Raw genomic sequence first — 26,089 nt, 5'->3', positions numbered from 1 at the left:
GTCTGAGATGCTGGTGAGACATGGGCAATGCAATTATTGCCAAAGAAAACAACATAGCACAGAAATCCACCAAATCCTATCTTACAGGGGCTCAGCCATGAGACCAGGACAGCAGTCCCAAAAGGAGCATGTTTGAGGAAGAGCTGGGTAATGCAGATGTAGAAAGGAAACCCACTTTCCTTTGTGTCAGTGCAAAGAACAAACTATGTCTGTCCATCTGTGAAAACCACAAACCATGGTGCAAAAGCCGTGGAGAATAAGGTATTAGATGTGTTGCTGTGAGGGTCTCTGATGAGCTACTAATTTTGGTGCTGAACTCTGGGCCTTGAGACCCTGAAGTGAATTTTTAACTCTGAGATTAGCTGACATCAGTACTGAGTCATCTTGTGGTTATGTAAAGCAGACCTAGAGGCACACAGTGAATTGTCAAATGCTCTGAGGATGAAACATGAAATCCAGTGCTGTTAAATCCACTGTTAGTAAAAAACAAACAAACAATGTTAAGTGCATATTTGGCCATAGGAAAAGTTGAATTAGTTCTTCTAAGCCAATACGTGCATTCAGTCAGTATAAATTCTCCAGACTGCCCTTATATACTTAAATCTTCCTTTAGTCCTTTGGAGATATCTACTATTTAGATGTTGCAGAACAGGGATTGCCCTGATCCAAGTGCAATACCTCACACTCAGCCTCATGGAGCCTTATTAGGTTCACTTGTGTCCATTTTTCAAGCCTGCTTCCAGCAGCAAGGGTTTCTCTTTCCCTCTGGCATAACTGCTGGGAATACTTACATTGACTCTTACATTGACTGTCATCTTGCAAATGCCTACCAGCACTTCCCAGGGCTTCCTGTCTGATCTGTGGTGGTGATAAGACAATAAACAGGAGTAGATTAATTCTTCTCACTAGATGGGGAACTCCTTGAACAGCTTAAGCATACAGAAATATTTAATCTGGAGTCAACAGGTGCCATGAGAAAAGGATGAGCTACTCTAGGCTGACTCCCGATTTGGTCAGGGAAGGCTGCCTTCAAGGTGATACTCCCAAAGAATAAACCTCCACTATAAAGTGTCCCACTGACTGACTTGTATTTTTAAATTCCCTCTCTGGGTAAGATTTAAATGTTAGTTTGGAAATGGTGTGTACCTCCAGTCAGCTCGAAGCAATTGCTGTTTTGTCTTGAATCAAAACATCCTGCCCCCTTAAGACATGTTTGCATGAACAAGGAGCCTTTTAATGATACCTCCATACTGAGTGAACAAGATATCCCTGTCTGAAGTCTGGCTGGCTGGCTGGCTGGCTGGCTGGCTGGAGACACAAACAGTGTAAGAGGAGAAAACCCACACACTGGCAGCACTACAGCAACTACAAGTGGGGAGCTGCATTTAAAGCTAGACGTATCCCCTCAGCCTTTTCACACAGCAGGCAGATTCAAGGCTAATATCAAAGCATGGTGGAAGGAAAAAAACTTGATACCAGCTATCTGATGGATTACAGCTGTGAAACAGGAACATAGTGCAGCAGCTGGCAGAGGACACCCTAGGATCAGCCAAGGCAACAGAGAAAAGGACCCAGAGCCAAAGAGACCACTCCACGGCCCAGAGCTCATACCCTCCAGCCAAGCTCATACCTTGCTGGGAAATTCTGCATTCAAAGCTCAAGGTAGGAGGGACAGTCTCCACAGATCCCAAAGCAGAAATCTGTAGAAATTAGTGGCACTCTGCATGCCTCTCACTAACGAGCTTGTTCCTTTCAGTCTCTCCCCTCTTGTCCCACCATCACAGCTTCTCTTGATGTACCCCTCCTAGAGCCTCTCTCTCCTCTGTATGACTCATTTCATGTTATTCTTCCTTTTGCTAGTCTTACTAGATGTTTCCTCCAACACTAAATAAGACAACATGTGTGTGTTTTTTTGCTGCAAACTCATAGTGAGTTCTTCTCTTTTGTACTCTTTGGCCAGATGAATCACACCTTTAATGTCAATCTCATTCCTGAATCCATGAGGCTGAGCTGGAACCATCTGCCATTCTAAAATTGTACAACAACAATCCTTCAAGGTTACTGTTTCATCAGTCCCATGATAAACATGATTAATAACATATTTCTGTTACAAAACGGTGTGTAAAACATTAACTCAACCTTTTTGCTTTTTTTTTTTTTTCCAGGCATTTCACAAACCCTTTAACCAACTGGTTCTTACAGCAGCTTGTGAGTTTTCTCCCTACCTCAGGCACAGGATTGCAGTGAAATGGTGAAGGATTCTTGGGACCTCAGAAAGAGCAGAAGGAAGGAGCCAGACTGTCCAGCTTAACAACCCTACCACTTTCAAGCCTCTGCTCCTACTACTATGAATCCATTTTACGCAAGGATTCTTCCATGTAAACTGCATAATCTATTCCTGATGTGGAAAAAAACCCAAAACAAATAAACAAACAAAAAAAACAAAACAAAGCAAAAAATAAAAACAAAAACAATCCAGAAGAGTCTCAGAGCCTGGCTCCCAATTGCTTCTTCCTTTTCTCTGGGTTTCTGAAGTCTTCATTCTTTCCTGCCCAATAGCTTCAACACTGGACAGAAGCCCCAGAGAATAATTCCCGTTCCCATCTGATTTCAGGCCATGTCCTAGGATGTCAAGCTGCAGGTTTGAAGCAGCCTTTCAGGTTGATCTGGGCCTCCCCTTCTGGATGAGTGCTCCAGCCACTAGATTACTCTTCTTGGTATCGAAAAAAGGTGGTGCTGTTTCTGTTTCACATGGCACAGTTAGGTATCACTGCCTGTAGTGTGGAAGTGGTTTTCTGATTTTTTTGCCTAAATCCTGCCCAGATCCCAAAGCAACACAGCAGTCAGTTCTTAACATCTTCCAAGCACTGTATAACAATAGTGTATTAGAGTTGCTTATAAAGTGGATAAAAAGGAAAATCCTATTTTTTTTATGGTATCTTAGGCTCCATCAGAAGAGGGAGGGCCAGCAGGGACAGGGAGCTGTTAGAGAGGGTCCAGAGGTGGGCCACAAACACGATCAGAGGGCTGGAGCACCTTCCCTATGAAGACAGGCTGAGGGATCTGGGCTTGTTCAGCCTGGAGAAAAGAAGGCTGTGGGATGATCTCACTGCAGCCTTTCAGTACCTAAAGAGAGCCTACAAACAGGAGGGGAATCAACTCTTTGAAAGGGTAGATAACAGCAGGACAAGGGGAAATGTTTTTAAGTTGAAGAAGGGAAGATTTTGGTTAGATGTCAGGGGGAAATTCTTTACAGAGAGAGTGGTGAGGTTCTTCCCAGAGAGGTTGTGGATGCTCATCCCTGGAGGTGTTCAAAGCCCGGTTAGATGGGGCCCTGGACAACCTGGTCTAGTACTAAATGTGATGGCTGGCAGCTCTGCCTGCGGCTGGATCCTTGAGGTCCCTTCCAAGCAAAACCATTCTGTAATTCTATTTGAGTAATTAGGACAAGAAATAAAAAAGAGAATGGTGACAACAGAGTGATTATCCCTCCTGCCTTACCCTGACAGGATTATGTTTAGATTCAAAGGGTGACAAAACTTCTTTAGTAGCACCTCACACAATAGTGTGAGGAATGACTGGTTTAGAGAGAGGGTTTGTAGAAAAAGACCTGGGGGCCCTGGGGAAATCAAGTTGATCATGAAGCAACAGTATGCCTTTGCAAAAATGCCAGCTGCCTGCTGGGCTCTATCATCAGACAGTAGCCAGCAGATCTATACGAGGAATTATTCACCTCTATTTGGCACTTATGAAACCACCCACATCTGTTGTACCAGATCCAGTCTGGGGTTCCCTAGTACAAGAAAAACACTGACATGCTGAAGTGAGTCAAGCTGTAGCCACCAGGATGATTGGAACGTATGAGAAGAAATGACTCCGAGGGAGATGAGTTTATCCAGGCTTGAGAAGAAAAAGCTGAAGAGAATATTTACTGCCAACTCCTGATTCCTAGTAAGAGGCTGTAGAGGAGATAGAGACAGATTCCTCTTATGGGTACATAGCAGAAAGACAGGAAGTGACAGGCACAAGCTGTGACAGGGTTTTCCGACTCAGTGTAGAAAGTGTTTTTCCTGTGAGGATGCAGGTTGCACAGAGAAGTGGCATATTCAAAAGAAGACAAGACAAGGTCCTGAGCAACCAGTTCTCATCAGAGAGGCTTCAAGCAGGATGTTGGAGACCTCCAGATGTCCCAAAGGTCCTACCAAGCCCACCAGATTCGGTAGAAACAATCCAGCTCAGATAATCCCCATCGGAGGAAGGTTTCTCAAAAGACTCTCAAAGAGAAATTCAGGGTCTGTGGGAATATCTGTGCTGCACAGACAGTTTAGGGCAGATGCACATACTCTGAGTGCTTGGAAGTCATGCCAATCATTTAATCATGGTTCTTTAACAAAGGCTAATTTGCATTGCTGCTCTTTAAAACATGTGGTTAAACTGGGGCCTTATTGTTTCCCTTCTGGCAGTAAGCACATTTTATATCAATACAAGGTGGTTTATAGCATGAAGTCATCTACTTTAAAACAACCACACATTAATGATAAAAAGCTTGGTAGAAACTGTAGGACTTGTAAATCTGCCAGTCTAAGATCTCCTGCCTTTTGTCATAGAACGGCCTGGCTTCAAAAGAACCATGATGGTCATCTAGTTTCAACCCCCCCCTGCTGTGTGCAGGGTTGCCAACCACTGGACCAGGCTGCCCAGAGCCACATCCAGCCTGTAAAGGTATTTGTGTTTTCACATATATATATTTGTAAAGGTATTTATGACAAGGCTGAAACTACTTATTTCTTGCCTCAGAGAAAGCATCAGTTCTCCATAGATTTTGAACTGGCTGAATGCTTTCCATGATTCCTGCTGGCAACCACTTCATTCTGCCTCCCTCACTAAGCTGGCCACCCCTGGCCTCATGGAAGTCTGCCCAAGAGCCACAGGAGCCCACTGCCTCCATGAAGCTGGGAGAGACATTTCTCTGTATCTTAACTCGGTGTTAAGCAGGCAGTTATGGCCACGTTGCAGTCCTCACAGAGTTTACATTTCTTCACTGCCAAATATTAAAGTAAAAACTGGAGATGGCAATACTGAAGAATTATCCTATGCAGGATAATTAATACTTCATTAATAACTGAAGTGTGTTTCCTTCTAACAACAAGCACAAAGGTGGGTGAGGTATCTGCAGGTAATCCATGCTGGACCAGTTTACTTAAACTGATCAAAGAGTAATACTGCCATTGTTTACTTCAGTGAAAGGCAAAAAAGCTTTGAAAATCTCACCTGCAGCAAAGATAGACGTGGCACATTTGTCAGTTCATTATTGAATTAAAAAAAAAGGGGGGAAAATCATATATATGGTGGTGCAGGGCCAGCAGAGGTGATGTGCTGAGCTGAGAACAGACTGTAGGATAGATGGTGTGGCAGAGTAACAGCATCTGTGGCTGGGCTGCTGGTGGGCAGAAGAGTTGGGTGAAGAGGATTGGGAATGGGCTGAGAATGGAGACAAGGGGGAAAAGAGCTTCTACATGGAACTACTGGGCAGGTGTCATAAGGAATTTGCTTGCGCTGAGTAATTCAATTTGCTATGTAATAGCTTTCTTTGTATTGAAGCAGATTCTCACATCAGATAGTTAGGTATACAAATCAGATTGGACACTCTTTCTCTTCATTAGAGCAGATGAGATTTTTTAAAATTAGTTTCAAGAATTAGTACAGAGTCTATCCAGCATACAAATGAAATCAGAAGAGTCATATACTTGGAAGCAAAGTAGTCTTGTTTGGTGGGTTGGTTGGTTGTCGGTGGTTGTTTGCTTGTTTGTTTTAACAAGAAATCAATGGAAAGCTAAATCTAATTGTCTTTGCTACAGACTCTCACTATAAATCCCATGAACAAAACTACAGAACTGAATAAACACTATGTGGAATTTATCACCCATCCAGTATGGTTCAAAATTAACTTCTTTTGTGGAAAAAAAAAATAATAACCACCTGAAAAATATCTGCAAAGGGTTTGTGAAACGCTATGTAAAAAATGCAGTGGTGTAGGCATTCTTCATGCCTGCACCATGAAGTTCACTGGATTCATTTTAGGATATGTTTCCTCAGTAAGGGTTTCAGACCAGGCACAGTCTTACCCAGGTGCATGGTTTCTCGCCGTATGTATTTCTATGTTTTCTACAGGATCTGTATCAGAATTTTGCTTCAAGAAAGTTCTAAGTGGTTTTAAGGTAGTGCATACTTTTTTCCTTCAAAATGATGGAACAAACTGCCAAAAATCTTTCGGAAGGGCTGAGAGGCAAGATCTAATCTTGTTTGAATTATTTTATGCCCAAGGAAATTTCCACTGTTTCTCACCCTTCAAATTCACTCCTTGAATAACTTCTGAGGATTTATCCAAGGCTTTTTAAAGTGGAATCCATCCTGCACCAAAAAAGAAATCTGAATTGTAAATGATCTTGTCGTCTCCACCTTTCTTTTCAACTTTGCTAAGTGCGCAAACAAAATTTATCCATGTGACAAATTCATACAGGAATCAGCAAAGGAACTGCTTCAAAACTGTCACTATTTGCTCTAAAAATAATGCACTTTCATCTGTCAGAACTGAATTAGCATCTGCTCACAGGCAAAGGGGATATGGATGGGTTTAATAAATGCTTATATAGTGTATACTTAAATAGTGTTGCTGCTGTTTTGTAGCTGGCCATGGGGCAGACAGTATTTACTTTCTGTGCACTAGACACATCAGTGTTTTCTGTGAACATCCCTCATTGATTAAGCTCAAAACATAATGGGATTCACTTTATAGGATGCTTAACTTGAATTTATAACTAAGAATAAAGAACTCTTAAGCCACTGTCAATCAGAGATGTAAGACAACAAGTAAGTGGGAGAAGTTTTGCAAGAAAATACCAAATCTATGCAATTCTGGTGGGATTGAGCTCAGTCTGGATGGCAGTTAGCCATCTAACTCCGAGCAGATAGTGCATGGCCAAAGCCCATTTACAGGATAAAATGATTATCATATTCAGTTAATTCATAAACCTTTGGAACAAGAGTTCTAGCCACACAAGCGTGGGGATCTAAATCTTTCTATATAATTGAAGACTCATGCATATTCTTTCTGTGTAGGCCATAATTAGTATTCCAAATTAAGCAGTGATTAGATATACATTACATGGAAGTGAGTGAGCTGATAATCCGATTAGTTAAGCAGTGGCTTTCCTCTGGGGTTTGCAGATCAAGGCACTTCTAAAGACTTGGGAGACTATGGGAGCATCTCACATTGTTACACCTATTCCATGCCATCCCTGGTGGTCACCAAAAAAGGCAGCCTGACCACAGCCAGCCCTACTGCCTTCCTGGTGTCACCTGGGGGCAAGAGGATGGGAAGCAGTGGGATGGGTTGATTCCACTCACTTTCCCAGATGGAAAGCAAATTGCTGCTTATCTGGTGGGTGAGAATGATGATTAGATCCAACTCAAACAAAGGACAGGAAATGATACAAGAGGGAGAGAAAGGTGGGGAGACGTTAGGCTGCTTTAAGGAAGACTGAGGTGTAATTACTGTGAAATTGCACTCACTGTACTCTGAAAGGGCAGATACATGTCCTACAGTATACTTTGCACTGGCAGTGGTATTGAAAACTACAGCCTTTTTTTGTTCCAGTAAGTCTGTAGTATTTTACTAATAGTAATAATAATAGTAATAATTAGAAGAAGTAGCGCAAGTATTGCATTAGTATTGCAATAATTTTACTACATTGCTGCAAAAATGCTATTTATTCCTCGGAATGCCAAAAAAAGTCATTTGATCTCAGCACCTCCTTGGTGGGACACCTGCATTCTGTGACCACGTGCTCCGTTTGCAGCAGCACTATCCTCCAAAGCACTCCAGCACTGCAGAAACCGAAAGTCCGCAGGGGACTCGGCAACCTGACAGAGCACTTGTTCTACAAGGAAGTCTTATCCCAGATCAGCAAACAGCAGCAACCGCACTGTGTGCACAGCAGAGAACAGGGGATGGTGTCATAGGCCCAAACACAAGCTTCCCACCCCACACAGAAATTACTGCAAGCATTCGAAGATGGTATGTAGACCAAAAGGCAAATAAACCGGTTCTAGGACTTTGCAAGACCTTGTTTTAAGTATTAGAAAGTATCTGGTGGCATCTATAGAATGGATCTATAGATCTGGGATCTATAGATCTATAGAATGTCAGTCAAATCATTATCTCATCGTGAGATCATTATCTCTGAAAGACCACTTATTCTAACATGCAGCAAACTTGGCCTGAGAGTCTGAAAATGCACTTCTTTTGAGATGTGGACTTCCAATTCTGTACACTGTGCACATGTTGAGGGAATGATGAGGGTGGAAATGCTTATCCACACACATTTTGGGACTGCATAGATCCCATTTGGGTAGGATGCAGTTTAGTAGTTAATAACAGTTTTACACTTCCATAAAATGTCAAGCTCCTCCTTTAGTATTTGAAGGAAAACCAGTGGTTTGGGTGAAGATTAAAAAAAGCAATTTGTTACTGAAGTGAGCACCAGGTTAGGATGAGGATGAGGAGTTGAGTTGCATGCCATGTTTTCATACAGAACAAAAGCATAATGAGATGGAGTTCATCATCCCTTGCTTTAATTTCTCTGTCATGCTGAATATTGGCCACCACAATGCTACATGGGAGCGAATCTCTGCATGGGCGAATAAGAGATGTATTTGTGAATCTCCTCACCACAGGGAGAAAGAAAAGGATCAAACATGGGAAAGTCAGGATCAGAGGGCAGATGCACTGGTGGCAAGTCTGGTGGGCCTCTCTTTTCCTCCCACACACGACAAATTTCTCACTTTGTTCTCCAGGCACTGAATGACCCCTCAACTTGTTGCTCTTTAACATGTTCCTCTTGGGGGTACCCCTTCACTCTGAAGTTTAATTTGTTCTTCTCATATAGTGTGGCAATGCCAAATCCCATGGGAGTCCTGGAAGTTCTGGTTCAAAGCCACTGAAAGCAGAAGGCTCTTAGATGCCATTCACAGCAAGAATATTTTGCACCATAACTTGTTCCAGCTTCCAGGCTGCTTTTCATGGCCATTAGAACAGCTTACAGACCTCATACACTGCCAAAGTAGCATAAAACGGCTTTTGCATAAATAATTATGAGCTCCTCTGTTTCTTTGCTGTCACTCTATCCCTTTCTAAATGACATCTCACACAAACTCATTTTCTGGAGAAGGCTGAGATACATTCTCATTGAACATGAGGGATATAAAATTATAGTTGTATGTTATTCACAGTTCACAGCAGATCTCCCTGTGCAGCACAGAAGGCTGTTATGTGACAGCTTCTTTTCAGCTAATATAACAGTGACTAACTTCACACATTGCAGAAAATATTTACAGTGCCCATGTAAGATTTCTCATTTGTTTCAGAGCTGTTTACATCACAGTACTGACCCAGTAATTCTAATAGTTTTTTAGCTGTGTTTTCCCTTTCCCATAACTTGTTAAAACAAACTTACACATGCAGGCAGGTACTTCTTTTGTTCATCTTTGCCATCTTACTTTTTTAAATCTCTGACCCTGTAGATTCAGCATTAGGTATCTGTAGAGACAGCACATTTCTGTGAGAAGGGTTATTGACCTACCTTGGATTACAGCAGTTCTCCAGAGATACTTTTTGATAATCATCAGAGATTTACTCTGCCCTCTCCCTGCCCCAACTGAAATCTGACTTTCAAAAAAAAATACCACTGTGAATCGCACATAACTCAGGTTGTGTACACTGAGCTGAGCTTGCTGAGCTCCTTGGTGACATTAAGATGTCACGGTGATGTCAGCCTGCTCTCTCACATCCTTGCCATGAACACACCTGTGATAGTTTTGTCTTGGCCTACAAAAACAGGTCTGCTGGGAGTTCTTCAAATGGCCTATGGCAATACTCCCAACATTGCATTTCTATGCAGAACATTACTTGTAAGAGGGGGAAGTCATCTCTGGAGACATTCAAGGTCAGGCTGGATGGGACTCTGAGCAACTTGATCTAGCTGTAGCTGTCCCTGTTCAGTGCAGAGAATTGGACCAAATGGCCCTCAAGGGTCCCTTCCAACTCAAACAATCCTAATAAGTCAATATTTAAAACTTGCTATTGTAGTGAAGATGGGCCATGACAGCAGTGGAAATCCCATACAAAAAGGTGTCTTTCATCAACTAAGTATTGTCTTGGTAGCAAAGGCAAAACAGCACAGTGGTGCACAGCTCATATCCAAGCAGCCCAGTATCCCTGTGTCTTCTGCAAAGATCCTTTTAGAGAGGCTGAGTCCTTTGTGGGCCATGAATGTTGCTCTACCCAGCAGGCCCACAAGCAATGGAGCCTGATGAGCACTGCACGGAAAAAGGGCAGGAAAAGAAGGATGGAATAGATACTGCACAACTCATCACAGAAATAGCTGCAGCTGTGTCAGGAAATTGTCACAGGGGATCTAACCACAGAATATTATGTTTTAAAAAGATCAATAAAGAAAAACGCAAACCCACTAAACACAAGCCTGAAAATAATGGGAAGACAAGGCACTGGTTTTAATAAGCTTTGAATATAATGGGCCATAGATAATATGCTCATTTCCTGGCTTCTGAGAACATGCATGTTGCAGATTATAAAACAGAGTATGGTGAATTAGCAAAGCTTGTATGCTTTTGAAATGAAACTTTTAATTTTGGAAGTGTCTTTGGACTTCTTAAGTTACAAAACACACTTTATTGTCTTTGATAGCATAAATCTGACTTAATTTCAATCTGTTCACAAGCCTTCTTATACTTCAAATACTTTAAAAATAGTCTATACTAAATGGTTGCAAAAAAGCTCTGGTCAGTTGCAGTGACTGCTCAGTGCCGGTGGCTGCAGAAAGCCCACTTTCCACATAGCTCTGTGCCTATAAAGGGTGCAAGTAGTCAGCCTGTAAAAGTCTAGGAGTGACTGGACAGGAGGGACAAAAAGCCCAACTACATCATTTATAGAAAAAGTCAATGTCTTTGTGCAGAGGGATGTGACCACGGAGCTCAGCAACCCACACAAATGTTACCCATAAGTGCAGGAAGAGCTGTGAAATAACCAGATGTGTTGGAGGGTGCCAGTCTTTGAAGAGCTGCCCAGAAATCTATCTATGCTGTATTCATATAAGCCTATCCCAAAGTATCCTCTCTACCATCATCTGAAGTCAGACCGGTTGAAATGAAGCAGGAGTCAAACAGAAATGGGCTTCATTTAAATAAGAACGATCAACAATTATTTCCTTTCTTCCCGTGTGTCAGATTGAAAGACCTTCTCTGATGTCCTTGGAAAGGAGCCTGTAAAATTCTCCAAAAAGAATGTTCTTGATAATAATCCATACTTAATGAAACAGCACAGTGGTTACATAACCAACACTGATTTCATAAAGAACCTAATTTAGACTTCATAAAGTACATAGTGCTTGTGTTGGGAAAGCTCGAACATGTTTCACTGAGTCTGAACAGATAGTGTTATTGGCAAGACATAAATGCTTCACACAGTTTGGTGCTAAGATTTCAAGTCTCTGCAGAGAAAAGAAAAAAAGAAAGATACCCTGAGAAATGAGCAAAATTATTCTTGGCTGCCAGTTTGCTCCTTCTGATAGTTCTGAAAAGTAGAATCAATCCATCTCTTAATTACTTAGTCCTGTACAGTTTTTTCAGACAGTAAATCAGTTGATTTAGATCAATAGTGGACTAATCTTGTAAAAAGACAAGCAGTACCAGATAAGCAATGCAGATAAGCATTTTATTGCATGCAACTAATGTTCTACAGAGGTGGGCTAAATCCACACTGACTGCAGAGGTAGGTGGCTATGACTTTAGGAAAAAAGAATGCAAGGAAACTTTAGTACAGAATTGCAAATATTTTCCTACACGTTGCACAGAAGAATGATTGTTACAGCTGTTGTTGTAAGCAATAGGTTTGGAGGCAACACATAGAGTTCTGCTCTCTTGTGATACTTTGGAAGCAAACCTTCATTGTTCCAGATGCCAGGCTGGCTGCAGAATGGGTTTTAGAGGCTTGCTGGTCAGATGAATATCTGTGAGAGATCCAGAACTTCTCATCTGTGGGGCTCACTGTAAGTAATGTAAATAAGGGGCACCCTGTTTGTTGTCGTATATGTGGCTGCATGAGATCCCAGGTGTAAGGTCTGTAATGAACATAGGACAGGTGATGGAGTCAGCCTAACTTTATTTATGCCACTCACTAAGAGCCTTGTATGAAAGAGTCTGTTTTGACTCTAGAGCACATAAACTGTCCCAGTTCAAACTGCCTTGATTGAGTGGCCACCTGGAGGTGAGTATGATCTGAAGCTGTGATATGCACATAGGCTGAAAATCTAATTAGATTCTCCTGTCCATAACCAAACCAAAAATATTAAAGGCATTCCAATATGTATCCCTCCTGCCTGGCAAAAAACATAGCTTAAGAATTACTGTGAAGACAACCAGCTGGGTTTGGCATGGATTTGGGCATGTGCATAGATTTTGGCTAAGCTGAGGAAAATACACTGAATATGATCTGTCTACACTCACAATGAAAATGATGTTGTAGTGGGGAAGCACGATAGCAGGAAATGCTGCAGCCTGTTACGCACCAGATTGCAGTGCAATGAGAACACTCATCTCTGGCTTTTATAGGCACATAGATTATGTGCAAGCAGTGGCAGAACAGCGAGTCAAAGCTGAGCAGAACAAGAGAGGGGCACTATGGGCAAGTAGGGAAGCATAAGCAGACACAGTGAAGTTTCTTTTCATTAGTGATAAGCAACTACAATCAATGTCAGCCTGCAGTCCAGATCTGGATTTTTTTTTCCTCTCTGAGGGCTGCATTACATCTGATTCCTTCCACCATCTCCACTGTGTGATAGTGAGGGAACTCTTACAGTTGAGCAGCCACTTTCCGTTCTACTAATGGCAATGCAACATGTCTGGGGCCACTAGTAAGGTCCAGCATATCATCTTGAAACACAGAGCACAGAGATGGCAAGCTAAAAATTTCAACTCTTTTTAGCTAGTGAGAAAGACTAAGAAATGACTTAACCATATTTTGTAATGCTTTCAATGGATGAAAATACCAAGAAGCAGAGAGTGTAAAAGCAAACTAGAATTTTAGAATCTTCTGAATTGGAAGAGACCTTCCAATTCTACAGCTAGACCAGGTTGCTCAGAGCCAATCTTGAATGTCTCAGAGCCCCCATCGCCAGCCCAATCTTGAATGTCTCCAGGGATGGGGCATCCATCACCTCTCTGGGCAACCTGTGCCTCACTACACTTACAGCAAAAAATGGCTTTCATTATGTCCCGTCTAAAGTTTCAAACTCTTTCAGTTTGAAACCATTTCCCCTTGTCATATTCCAACACACCCTTCTAAAGAGTCTGTCCCCTTCTTTCATACAGCCCCTATTTAGATACTTCAGTCTCCCCGTATTCTCTTCATCAGGCTTCTCCAGCTCTCTCAGCCTGTCCTCACAGGGATGTGTTCCATCAGCTCCATGTCTCTCCTGTACTGAGGACTCCACATCTGGATGCAGTACTCCTGGTGAGGTCTTACCAGTGCAGAGCAGAGGAGCAGAATCACTGTTGCCCTGCTGGCCATGCTGCTTTGGATGCAGCACAGGGTAAGGTTGTCTTTCTGGGCTGTGAGGGCACGTTGCTGGCTCATGTCCAGCTTGCCATCCATCTGTCCTTTTCAGCAGAGCTCTGATCTATCCTGTTGCCTCCCAGCTTGTATTCATAACGGGGTTTGCCACAACCCAGGTGTAAGACCCTGCATTTGGATTTATTGAAACTCGTGAGGTTCACCTGGGCCCTCTGCTCCAGCCTATGTCTCTCTGAATGACAACCTGTCCGTATCTTTAATGCTTAAGGACAAGAACAAACAATTTTACTTTGTGTTATTTGCTCCTGTAATGCCAAAGCACTGCCATCATCTTCTGGAAGAGGGATTCTGTCTGCAGTACAAGGCTTTGTGTTATGCTTTCAGGTTTTATCTGAATACAAACATTCGTATGTAAATATATGAGTCACTATCTTGAACACTGTGCATATGCTGTCATGATGGTGTCATTTTTCTTTTTATTTGATAGCTATATTTTAATCATTACATAAATTTTTTAAAAAAATAATTTGGTCTTATCAGGAATGGCAGTAAGAGGAAAAATGCTAATTTCAACAGATCTGTTAATCCTGTAAGCAAATACATAATTCTGTCTAACTGCACCGTAAACAAAAGTACTTCTTCTCTCAAAAATATGTTTCAAAGCAACTTCCAGACAACCACTGGAAAATTACAATGCATGTGAACTGTATGTGCATTTGTGCCTTCTTATACAAGATGCTCTCTCTGAAGCAGAGATTTTTCCAGGCTACCATTGTACTTTTGTGTCACTTGTATGCACTGGGCTACAGAAGGAGTGTGATAGAGAAACAGCACTGACTGAGAGAAGTACCTCATCATTCTCAGAGCAACAAGTTGCTCCAGGGGTACACTTGGTTTTCACTGAATTTTTTAATTAAGAATGACATAATCTGCAATTTCCCTGAGCAGACTTAGGATGACAATTATGTTGAACAAGAAAACACACAAAAAAAGAGTCTCAGAAGAGTTGGAGACGATGTCTTACAGTAAGAGACACAAAGGAATCAAATTATTAATGTATTGGGAAGAAGTACGTACTTATACAGGAACTAGGGGAGTCTTTAGTTTAGTAGCAGAAGCATTAGCATGAATGTCTCAAAGCTGATGCCAGACAAATGCAGATGTCTAAATAGGGATGTAGGCAAAGTACTGTTGTGAAAAAAAATACAAACTTCCTGCATTCCCTTTAGTATTCACACACTAAGCTTTCTGCTCAGCCTGGAAGTTTCCTACATGACAGTGGTTTTTGGCTTCTAGAGGCTTGGCAATTGTGAAAGTTAGCTATGGGTTCACAAGCAGTAGGGTGAATCTACTGTTCCCTATCGTGAAAGGAAATTCTGAGACATACTGGGCCTTCTCGCTCATTTCTCAGAGCAGACTCATGGGCAGTTTACCCAATGGGGAATTACTGAGGATGTTTTCATGGTTTTTGGTCCACAGGCTTCCCAATGACTGCCTGATTTGGCATGAAGTATGTAGTGAGAACAGGTGATCTTCTCAGAAATTTGCCTCTTTACATAGAATCATAGAAACGTAGAATGGCTTGGGCTGGAAAGGACCTCAAAGATCATCTAGTTCCAACCCCTGTCATGGACAGGGTTACCACCCACCAGATCAGGCTGTCCAGAGCTCCATCCAATCTGGCCTCTTAGATCAGACAACCTGCCTCCTGAAACAAAGACTGCTGATTGCATCCCTTGGCCAAGCAGAATTCACATTCACATCTTCTGTCTCCTGCACAAACAAGCCTCATAATTTATTAATGTATTCCTTCTAAATTTCTCAAAAACCAATAGCATGCTGCACGTTACTGCCTACCACTTTCCTTCCAACCTGGACTTAATGGGATGCTGCATGCAAGAATTATGTGTGTCACCAACAATGGCAGGTAGGTGGAAAATGCTACCCCTAGAGCTCTGCTCTAACCCTAGAACTTTGCTGTGTGTGTGGCTGGAGAGTTCCCATCTGATACAGAGGCTTTGTTCATTGGACTGCATCTGGAAAGGCCATCTGGGTGTTGGGAAGAGCCCCACAGTGTTTGCTCCGGCTCCGCTCCAGTGCCATCATGGTAGCACCCACATCCACAGCAAAGGAGCCACTTGGAGTCTGACCACCTTTCTGCATTACTCTGTTTCCTCTCCTGGTTCAGAGGTTTTTGTCCTGTTTCCACCTACACTCTCCCTTTTTTTGAAACAGTCTCAAAAGTCAAGATGTTTTAGTTTGGATATAATAGTTTTTTTACACTTTACAATATTTCTTAAAACTGAAATCAGGATGCAACACATTGGAAGACAGACTTTTATTGGGAGAGAAACAAAAAATTGGAAGTAAGAATATTGGCAGGACTGACTTAGAATTACTTTTAATTTTCATACTTCCTATTTATCTCATTCTTCCCTTTAATCTCTCGTTAAATCTGTTAACATGCACTGGGGGCTATTTGTGCAGAAGCTTTTTACTTGAAAATCATGCCTCTCTCAGGGTTTTTACTGCAGGCAAAGATAATAAAATCAAGACATGAAAATGCTGAGAGTGAATCTTTTCCAAGTGGGAGGGAAGCTTACTTCCTGGGTACTTTCTGAAGTGTTTCAATGTACATGACTATTTATGACAATGTAAACAACAAAAAAAGCCAATCTTCCTCGTGAAGAATGCAGAATCATCCTTAACTAATTAAACTCCTACTGTGAGCTCATAAATGTCAGGATGTTGAATTGCTGTACGGTAATGGAGACTGATGGTTGTTATTATTTATTCGAGGGGAGTAAAGTAAGGTTTCTGAGATCCACAGCAGCTGCGAGTTGCAAACATTGTGGAAAGCCACCATATTTAATACAAAGAAAGAAGTTAGCAAGTACTGCTAAGCACAGTCAGCGCAATAAGGCTGTGTGAACCCTGCATTCCCAGGGCAGACAGCTGTGAAGATGAGAGGGAGACCCTGTGGGGACAGGAGGACTGCAGCTCCTTCCCATCCCACAGCCACAGTCTGCTTACAGGAAGGTGTCCCTGCACGAGCCCATTGTCGACTGCAGGAACCACCTTGTCTGAAGCCACCTCAATCAGGGAAAAGAACAGGCTTTCCTCCAAACTGTACAGATGAGAAATAAGGCAGGTGTATAGGGCAAACATGCATCCATGAACAAAGTTCTGCCTGGAATATGCTAGGATACCGTATGATTTAGCCTCAGTGGTCTACCAGGCCCTAGTCTTCATGTCTATAAGGAGCTAGAAAGCACGATGGAGACAATTATTTCTTTTACCTTTCTCAGCCACAGGGAAAACACTTGCAATTTCAGCTGGCACCTCTCCTAGCAGGAACACTGCTGGAAGCCAGAATCACCTCATTCCCAGGAAATAAGTACAGGACATCTTAACTCAACCTATTGCATAATCCCTGAAACACAGGGAATATGCTTGGCACAGGAAGGAGCACGCATTTACAGGAGCCCTGGAGGACTGCACTGGGACCATCATAGTCCCTGTGCCTGAGGAAGAAGGTATGAACAACCACAGGCCTGCCCCAGCACAACCAACCCCATGGCACATTGCCTCCATCGTGCTCACACCTCTGAGGATTGCTGCAAGACTCCAGGTGTTCGGCTGGGATGGAGACAAGCCAAAGCCCAGCTCCTGCTTTCTCACATGCAGCCAAACAGCACCTGAGTAAAACAGAGGGACATGTGTCTGGTTGAACCAGTACAGCAAGTGCTGTTTGCTAAGCAGGACTGTGCAGCACACCGGTAGCATCCTGGAGGCATCAGAATCGTGATGAGCACGGTGTTTCCAAGGGAGCTTGCTTGGGAGATGGCTGCACTGTTTCCTTTCCTCCTGCTATGGCCCTGGCTCACATGGGCATAAAATGGTGCTTTTACATTAATTAGCTCTTTTATAATGTCGGATTTAATTATCAGAGCTACAAGAACCCCTATGAAAATGACCGTATCTACTGTACTAACTGGAGTGAGTCACAGGTGATTATTTACTAATTCACTTAATTCAGTGGTCCTGTTTACAAACAGCTTTTTGGACAAATTTATTTTACCTCTGCCAGCTCATTGCTTAGACAACCTTGGAGATGGAACAAGCAGCAGGGGAGGCAGGGCACACTGCTTCTTGCACTGACACTAACAGCTTTTGGAAGTTCAAAATGCTCTTGGAACAACAATGCAAAAACCCAGAAAAGTCCACAGTGTAAAGAAGGTGTTCATTTAAATCCTTTTGTGGTAGGGGTGCTGTGGGCCCTCAGTGCCAGGCTTCAGGGTGCCTCTTCATCCAACACAGCATGACAACTAAAATTTAGCTGATAACAAGCAGATCTTTATAACCCCATTTGTGATGTTGATGCTTTATGAAATGTGTCATTGAGTCATTTTATAAATAGAATCAACTGATTGTGTAACTTTCAAATGAATTATTATGGTATTCTTTGTAACACTTTGTCATTGCAGAGCAGAGCTGGTGGATAGCCTGCAGAATTGACACAAAAGCAAAACAAAACTCCTAAAAATAACAAAAAGTTATTTAAGTGCAAAACACCTGAAGAACCTCAAACAAAATCTTCTAAAAAATGATAGAAAAATTACATAACTAGAACTTCATTGCTTCCTTAGAAATTCACTGCCAATCTAAAAATGTGAGAACTTAAACAAAGAAATGTATGCTTAGAAGTGCTGTAGGTGATCAACGTCATTTCTCCTTCAAGGGAAGATGATTAAAGCTGCATGAAGGATGAAGTATGAAAAATGCATTGGAATGCCTGTTAAAAGAGGCTGTCAGAAAGTGTGGTGTGTCTTGGATTACATTCACTCAAGGACTGTCAAAGGCAAGAACTTTAATGGCATAAAAGCACTGAGTAAAAAAGCAGAAGTTCTGAGCCTTGGGAGCAAAATAGCAGGGTATGTACCAGCAGCAGGCAGGGCTCCAAGGGCTTGGATAGCCACTCCAAAACACAACTACATAAAGAAGACTGTAGCTTAATCTCCCAGTATTCCAGCAAAATGCATTTCAAAACTATATTCACAGGTCCGGTGCTTTTCTCTTGTTGATTATTGCTCATAAATGCAAATTCAAGTACATTAGATGAACATGTACCTGGTAGAGCTGTAGCTCCCCACTGGATAAAATGTTTATTGTAAAATCTAATGAAGAGCACAACTTGAAACAATGCTCCCGTAGCTCAAATATTATGACAGTATTTGAGGAGAAATGAGAAATTTGTGTTTTCTCTGCACTGCTGCTATAGAAGGCCATCAAAAGAAACTCCCACCTGTAGAATAATCATATTCCAGTGCCCCAGCTGGAACTATGAAATAATTCTTTACAGGTTCAAGAGCAGGTGAAAGAAATGTCATCACCTGCAATGATGAATAGCCTTTTATCCTTGTTTTAAAAGGAAAACAGATGTCTGTTTATTAATATTCAAAACTTTCTTTTAAACTGTGTTTTTTTCCACGTAGTTTGCTTCCAAGAGTCTTGTCTTCTTTTTTTAACATGTTCAAAATCTTGTTTTTCTATGGAAATTTATCACACACACACACACACCAAAAAAAAAAAAAAAAAAAGAAGAAAAGAAAGAAAAAGAGTTTAACTGTATCTCAACAATTTAACTGTGTTCATTTCTCAATGAAAACCACGGTCTCACATTTTTAGAATATTAATTCTGAAGAGGAGGAACCCCAAATAGGGTGTGTGTCTCCTCAGAATATAGCAAACACATGTTAGTGACCAACATTCTATTTTTCCACTTAAGCAAGCTTTAATAACACCGCAAAGGACAACAAAAGACAAGTATTTCATCTTAGAGATGTGTTTTCATTTATCTACAGGAAGAACAGATAGACATTCACCTCCCGATCCTGCAGCTATGCTAGTCTTTTTCCATTACAGCTTCCCATAGTTCCTGCCAAAAGTAATTGTACAGCCAAAGGTTGGAAAGTTTATCCACTTCTACTTAGGCAACAAAAATTCTAGCCTTCACTATACAACCTGGTAAATAAACCATGTTTCTATCCACTCTTTAACATAGTGTTACAATACCAGTTTCCCAATATACCCTCTCCAGGACTAACAGTGGTAAGGAGGTCAAGCAGGCCACACACCTCTTTATGAACTGGCCATGAATATTGTGTGTCCTAACCTGCCTTATACATACTAATTAAACTGCCACTGGACCACTTGCAATATGTAGAATATTCAGTAAGAATTGGTGGACAGAGTAGCAGAAAGAGTATACCAGATTTCAAGTTCCTTTTGTAGTCATAGAGAATGTGCTTTTCCACTTCTTCAGTCAAAATTAAACCAACCTACTTCATTTGCTGCATCGTTTAGCAGTTTTTTGTGGGAAACTCGTGTGTAGATTCTGTCCTGCTTTTCCATCTCACTGAGAATGAAAGTACAATGCACCAAAGCCTCTAACAATTGCACAACAGGTAAAAAAAAAAAATTAAAAATCACTGTCCTCAAGGTTTCTCCTCTACATAGCTGACAGCTGTTAGACACCCTTACATGGTCATTCCCTTTCTCAACTCCACCACAATAAGCTTTAATCATTTAAACTATTCAATCCAACACATTTTATTAGAATAAGACTAGGGAGTGTTCACATACTCAACAACAAGGTGGAGATGGAATCTCTTTAACACGTTGAGTTTTCTAAGAAGAATGCTTGTCTACAACCTGAAGTGCTAATCCAAAGTCACACTTGTAAATTTTTTTATCTTTAATGACTAACATCGTGTCTAACCAGAAATTTTTATTATCTCTGTTGACTCAACATTGTAGTTCCTCTTAGCTCTTTTCCCCAAAGTTCCTGTAGCTTTCAGTGTGCCAGCTTTCCTGCCCGCCCCTTGCATTCTGTGAGATAGACAGGCAAGGCCACTGGTGAATTCCTGCAAATTAAACAGGATGGGAGCTTCATGTTACACTTGTATTAGTGGAAGCATAACAGATCATGTAATTTCATATTTTTTTCTAGATTTACCTAATTACAACATCTCTCATTGTGGCTGATATTTGAATGTATCAGCCAGAAGCCACTCACAATGAGTGGTGCTTGCAATATTTTCACTCTTTTCCAAGATATTCTCTCTCTATCACCAGGATTTGGGAGATTAAGTGGATTCAAATGGAATTTGTAGGAGTCTGTTATCAGTTAAGGGAGAAAAGAAGTATGCTGATGAGGAATCCAGCCCCAGCACTGTTGACTGTTTTTTATGTGAAGATTCTCAGGCAGGGAGGTTCTCCCTTTGGGAGAATGATCAACAGTCTTTGATGGGCTAAGGTCTTGAAACCACATGTTCTAGGAGATAAGTTTAGATAACTTTCTCTTCATGTTCTGACATGATTTTGATCATTATTACTATTTTTTTTTTCTAAGGGAAGAGTGTTTTGTTCTAAGTGATCCCTATCCCTCAGTCTTATGGCTTCAAACATACATAAAATCATGCAGAAATTCTTGCATATGATGCTTCAGAGTATTTGGATTTGTTTCATTTCAGGTTACATTAAAACAGATCAACAAACAATTTTTTTAATGAAAACTGGGTGCCATTAAAAATTTAGTAACCTATATTGTGTTTTCCTGGGGTTCCAGAATATTAACATATTCTGCTCCTGAATATGCTTCTCTCGTTTCACCATGTTGTTTTCAGAGCATCATAGAAACAGTTTTGCACTCAGGATTAAATTTAGAAGAAACGAATACTGCTTTTCAATGGAAATCTGCCATTTATTACTGTCTGTACTATAATACAAAACTTCCACGTATGATGTGTATCAGTAAATTCATGCTTTGTGAACTAGGTATGTGCTAACAGATAAGTATTGAAGAGCTTGTCTACTGTAAAAAATGGACTTCTGACATTTCAAAGAAAGTGCAGTTTCTTACTTCACATTTGATTTAATCTAGTGTGTTTTATATGACAATTCCATTAAAAGAATAGCAGACAGTGCCTTTACAACCACTGAGTGATAATCAGGGAACAGAACGAAAGGAAAAAAAGCCCTACATGAAATATGTCAGTCATGTCAAAGACACCACTGTGATATGCAAGTCTGTACTGCAATCTGTATAAAACAGTACAAAATTATTGTTAAGATGTCCTTCTCAGCCTGAAATATTTTATTTCAGATCATTGTTCTTTTTCAGGTTCCTATAATGTGCCATGCTAAATTACCACCTTTTCCTGTGCATTACCATTTCTCAAAAATCTTGCAATAATAGTATCTGTTTCTCCTTGTTTACATTTCCTTCATAGATATTCATAGTCCCATGAGTTTTTTTTTATTAGGTAGACTACTGTTGATATCAAAAAGGGAACAACACTAAGATATGAAGCAAAGGACCTCAGTAAAAACAACCTTCGCCCCCAGCGCTGACTACTTATGGCTTGGGACTGAAATTTGCTTCAGAGCATCCTTCTTAGTGTCACAGCTTGATTTCCAGCTCGTCACATTATTAACTCTAAGAAGACATATGACCTCCTCATAACAATTCTGCCTGCATAGCCTTCCAACGGGCAGCAAGCTCACTCACTAACAGAGAGCAGTAAAACCTCTCCTGAGTCTTCCAGGAAGTTTCAGGCCCATCCTCAGTTTATCCAGCCAGAGCAGCTGATGTACATCTTCCAAAGTACCAGGAAATTACCTTCCTCAGGGGCTATAGCATCATTCCAAAGCCTGCACCGGAATAAAATTGGATTTTGAGACTACTCAGCAACGACATTAACAGATGTTGCAGACAGGTATTTCTCAAACTCTGAGCAACTGGTCTGCTATAAATATTGAGCCAGATCATTCACCACTCTGAAAAATCTGATTTTGATCTTTATTAACACAGTGAAGCAATTCTGCTATTCTCTTCCTTACAGTCTATTTAGCATGGACTTTATGAAAATACAACTAGACTTAGTTGTACTTTCACAGTATCTGGCACGGGCGTTGTGTTTTCCAAACTAGTAAGGATGTAATATGTTACTGAAAGGTAATTAGTAAATCCGGTGACTCTACAAGCGTACCACACTCTTCTTCCTGTAATAACAAGCTTGAATTCATTTTTGTATTTACTGAGGAGCATTAATGAATACAACTCTTTACAACATTCCCGGAAAGGTGGGACAGATCAAGAAAAAGTCCATAAATAGACATCAGTTCATAAATAGTTTCAGCAAAGAGAACAAATTGTCCATTCTTCTCCTGAGAAGTGGGTCAGAATGGCCACTGCTAACCTAAGACCTATGGCTCAGCTCAATGTCCTTGTGTCACACAGTGTATCTGAAAGGTCAGCCTGTGCTGAGCTGCCAGACTGCTCTTTCTATTTGAGATAGAAGACCAGAGGAAGTTGCAGTCCAGGAACTAACTGGGACCTCTGGATCCCCACGAGCAGCAAGGGGTGAAGACAAAGAGCAGAACAGCTCCAAGAAGCTCCAGAAAGCTCAGAGAATATAATGTCACCTTTGAAAATCTACATAAGTGGAGCATCATTTCAACTCAAGGCAGGCAGAGCTATGAAAGATATCAACACAGATATCTGACCAACTGTGGATGCGTAATTTCATGGGTCTGACACTGTTTGCAGCCTTCCCTTACAGAGGCTCAGAAATGATGCCCATAAAGCTGCATGTGTTCTAGCACATCAAACAGCAACAGGGCTTGTTTCTACTATGAAGGCAACTGTGACCTAGATCTGAGCCCATGATCTCTCCCTGCTTAAGTTTGATTCAGACAGAGACTCTGTGTACGTTTATTTTGAAGCATAACTTTATTACTTTCATTTTCTTTAATGGAATTACCCAGACAAATAAACTCACTGAGAGATATAAATGTTTTTAGGATGAGGATCTCTTTGTGGCTCACAAATTGATGGTAAATTATGAACATTTAGCTTCCAATACGTGGAAGATGTCATGAACTTTGGTTCTTCTCAGTCTTCCTGCAGCTTGCCTGAGTTTTCAAATCTAACTTTTCTTTGTCAATTTGGGAATGAGTTAAGAGGAATGAGTTAGGAGGAAGAAAGAATTCTTTGCTGAAGAAAATGTAAATGGAAAAAATCATATAAAAAGAAAGAGATAAAGAATATCCAAATAGAGTGTAAGAAGAGAGAAAGACCATCTGGGAGGCTGACTATTCAGTGACTTCAATCCACATTAAATTGTCCGGCAATCAGTCACCCTGCATGAAATTAATGAGGCTGGTAATTCCTTGCTATATAACAACCTGCCACCACTATTCATTAGTACAGTGCCAGTAGCCTCCCCAGTTAGTGATCCACTCCACAGTTTACCTGAAATGTAACATCCAAAGTCCAACCCACATAAACCCTGGCAAAAATTATTCAACCATTTTCACTTACACATAAACAAGTTAAAGCTGTGTTTTCTTGCTGCATTCTATTTCTACAGTTCTTGCAGCAGCTCAGTTCTTGCAACAGCTCAGCTTGCTGTGAACATTACTTTAATACTCTACTATCATTGTACTTAGAAATTCCTATCCAGATTGGCTCATTATTAGTAAACAAAAAAAGGGAAGGACAGAAGCAGTCCCTGGATCATAAAGGGTTTACAGGCCAAAGAGATGTGCCTGGCAGAAGTACCACGCTCATTAAAAATGAGTACCTAATGCTAAATAGCAAGACAACTTCCCTTGTGCCAATCACAAATAAAATCAATCCCATTGTCCAGATCTTGCTGCACTGCTTAAATCAAAAGCTACATAAAGAAAAGGCTGTAAGCCAGGACATATTCATGCTCCTCCATCTCTCATAACAGTGCACACCTCAGTGCCAAAGCGTGGGGACAGAGACCCACCCTGGTACAAGACAAAGAATGGAGCCACAGCCACATGCTGAGGATGGGAGAACCAAGACTCCATCCCCAGCAGAAGACTTCCTTGTAGATCTCAGGTTGATCTACAAGATCAGGCAGAGGGGAGAGGAGTTGTAGAAGCCTGCAGAAAGAAGTGCTTGCAGGTGTTCTGTGGTACAAAGCTTCCCTTCTCTCATCTTCCAGACACACAGGACTGCAGTGGAGGTGGGTAGGTCATGCCGTGGCTGGAACACTGACAGAGAGGAGGATGGGCAATCAGCAATGAAATGAATTCTCAGTAACAAAACATCAGAGAAAGATTATCTTCAGGAATCACTTGCCAAATAAATTTGAATAGAGAAGAAGTATAATAAATGTGCAGAGGGTTCAACAGAGGGAAGACATTCGTCAAATCTTTCCTCCTTGCTTCTTTGTCTGGTTTTGCTCAGTAAGAGCACTTCTGCACATAGTGTTTGCTAATTATCTTTGGTCAGCAAGATCAATCGTATGTTCTTTGTCTTTTTCTAATACTGGCCCTGCAAATTCTCTTAATCCATGAGTAATATTACTATGATAAATCTTCATTTTCTATTATTAAAACAACTCCCTACTCCCTGAACTATACATTTTAGACTCCGAGGGCTGCTGCTTCCTGTCAAAGGCATAATTTCAGTTCAAAATTTGCAGACCTTGTTGTTTCTACATTTCTTTTTACAACAGAAAGAGAAAAGTGAGTATGCCCATTTGAAAGCTCTCTTCTGAAAAATTAAGGTTATGGAAAAAGCAAGGTCACTGTTTCTTGTCCTTTTAAACAGATCTTCGTGATACATATAGAATAGATATCAGGGAGAAGTTCTTTACTGTGAGAATGGTGAGGTGCTGGAACAGGCTGCCCAGGGAGGTTGTGGATGCCCCCTTTCTGAAGGTGTTGAAGGCCAGGTTGGATGGGTTTGAGGAACCTGGTCTACTGGGAGGTGTCCCTGCCTACAGCAGGGAGTTGGAATGAGATGATCATAAATGTCCCTTCCAACTCTAACCATTCTATATATATAAAAATATAATTACTCTGAACACTTCAATACATGTGCTGTGATACTGTCCTCGGGAGTTAGAATATCAGCTCATGGGTTTTTAAGACATTGAGGCCCTGGAACTTGTCCAGAGAAGGGCAACAAAACTGTGAAAGATCTGGAGCACAAGATCTTTGGGGGAGCGGCTGGGGGAACTGGGATTGTTCAGCCTGGAGAAGAGGAGGATCAGGGGAGACCTTGTCACTCTACAACTGCCATAAAAGAGGCTGTGATGAGGTCGGTGTCAGCCTCTTGTCCCAGGCAATTAGTGAGAGAATGGCTTTAAGCTGTGCCAGAAGAGGTTTAGGTTGAATATAGGGAAAAACCTCTTCTCAGAACGAGTGATGAGGCACTGGAACAGGCTGCCCAGGGAGGTGGTGAAGTTGCTGTGCCTGGATGTGTTCAGGAGCACAGTGGATATGGCACGGAGGGACATGGTTACTGGGCATGATGGGGATGGGCTGACGGTTGGACTGGATAAACTGATTGGTCTTTCCAACCTTATTAAGTGTACAATTAGTGATTCGTACTAA

The sequence above is a fragment of the Centrocercus urophasianus genome, unplaced genomic scaffold, assembly GCF_019232065.1.
Source record: "Centrocercus urophasianus isolate 14NV4802_14NV808 unplaced genomic scaffold, USGS_Curo_1.0 seq_9, whole genome shotgun sequence".
Lineage (NCBI taxonomy): Eukaryota > Metazoa > Chordata > Aves > Galliformes > Phasianidae > Centrocercus > Centrocercus urophasianus.
Note: the sequence above shows the minus strand (reverse complement) of the source record.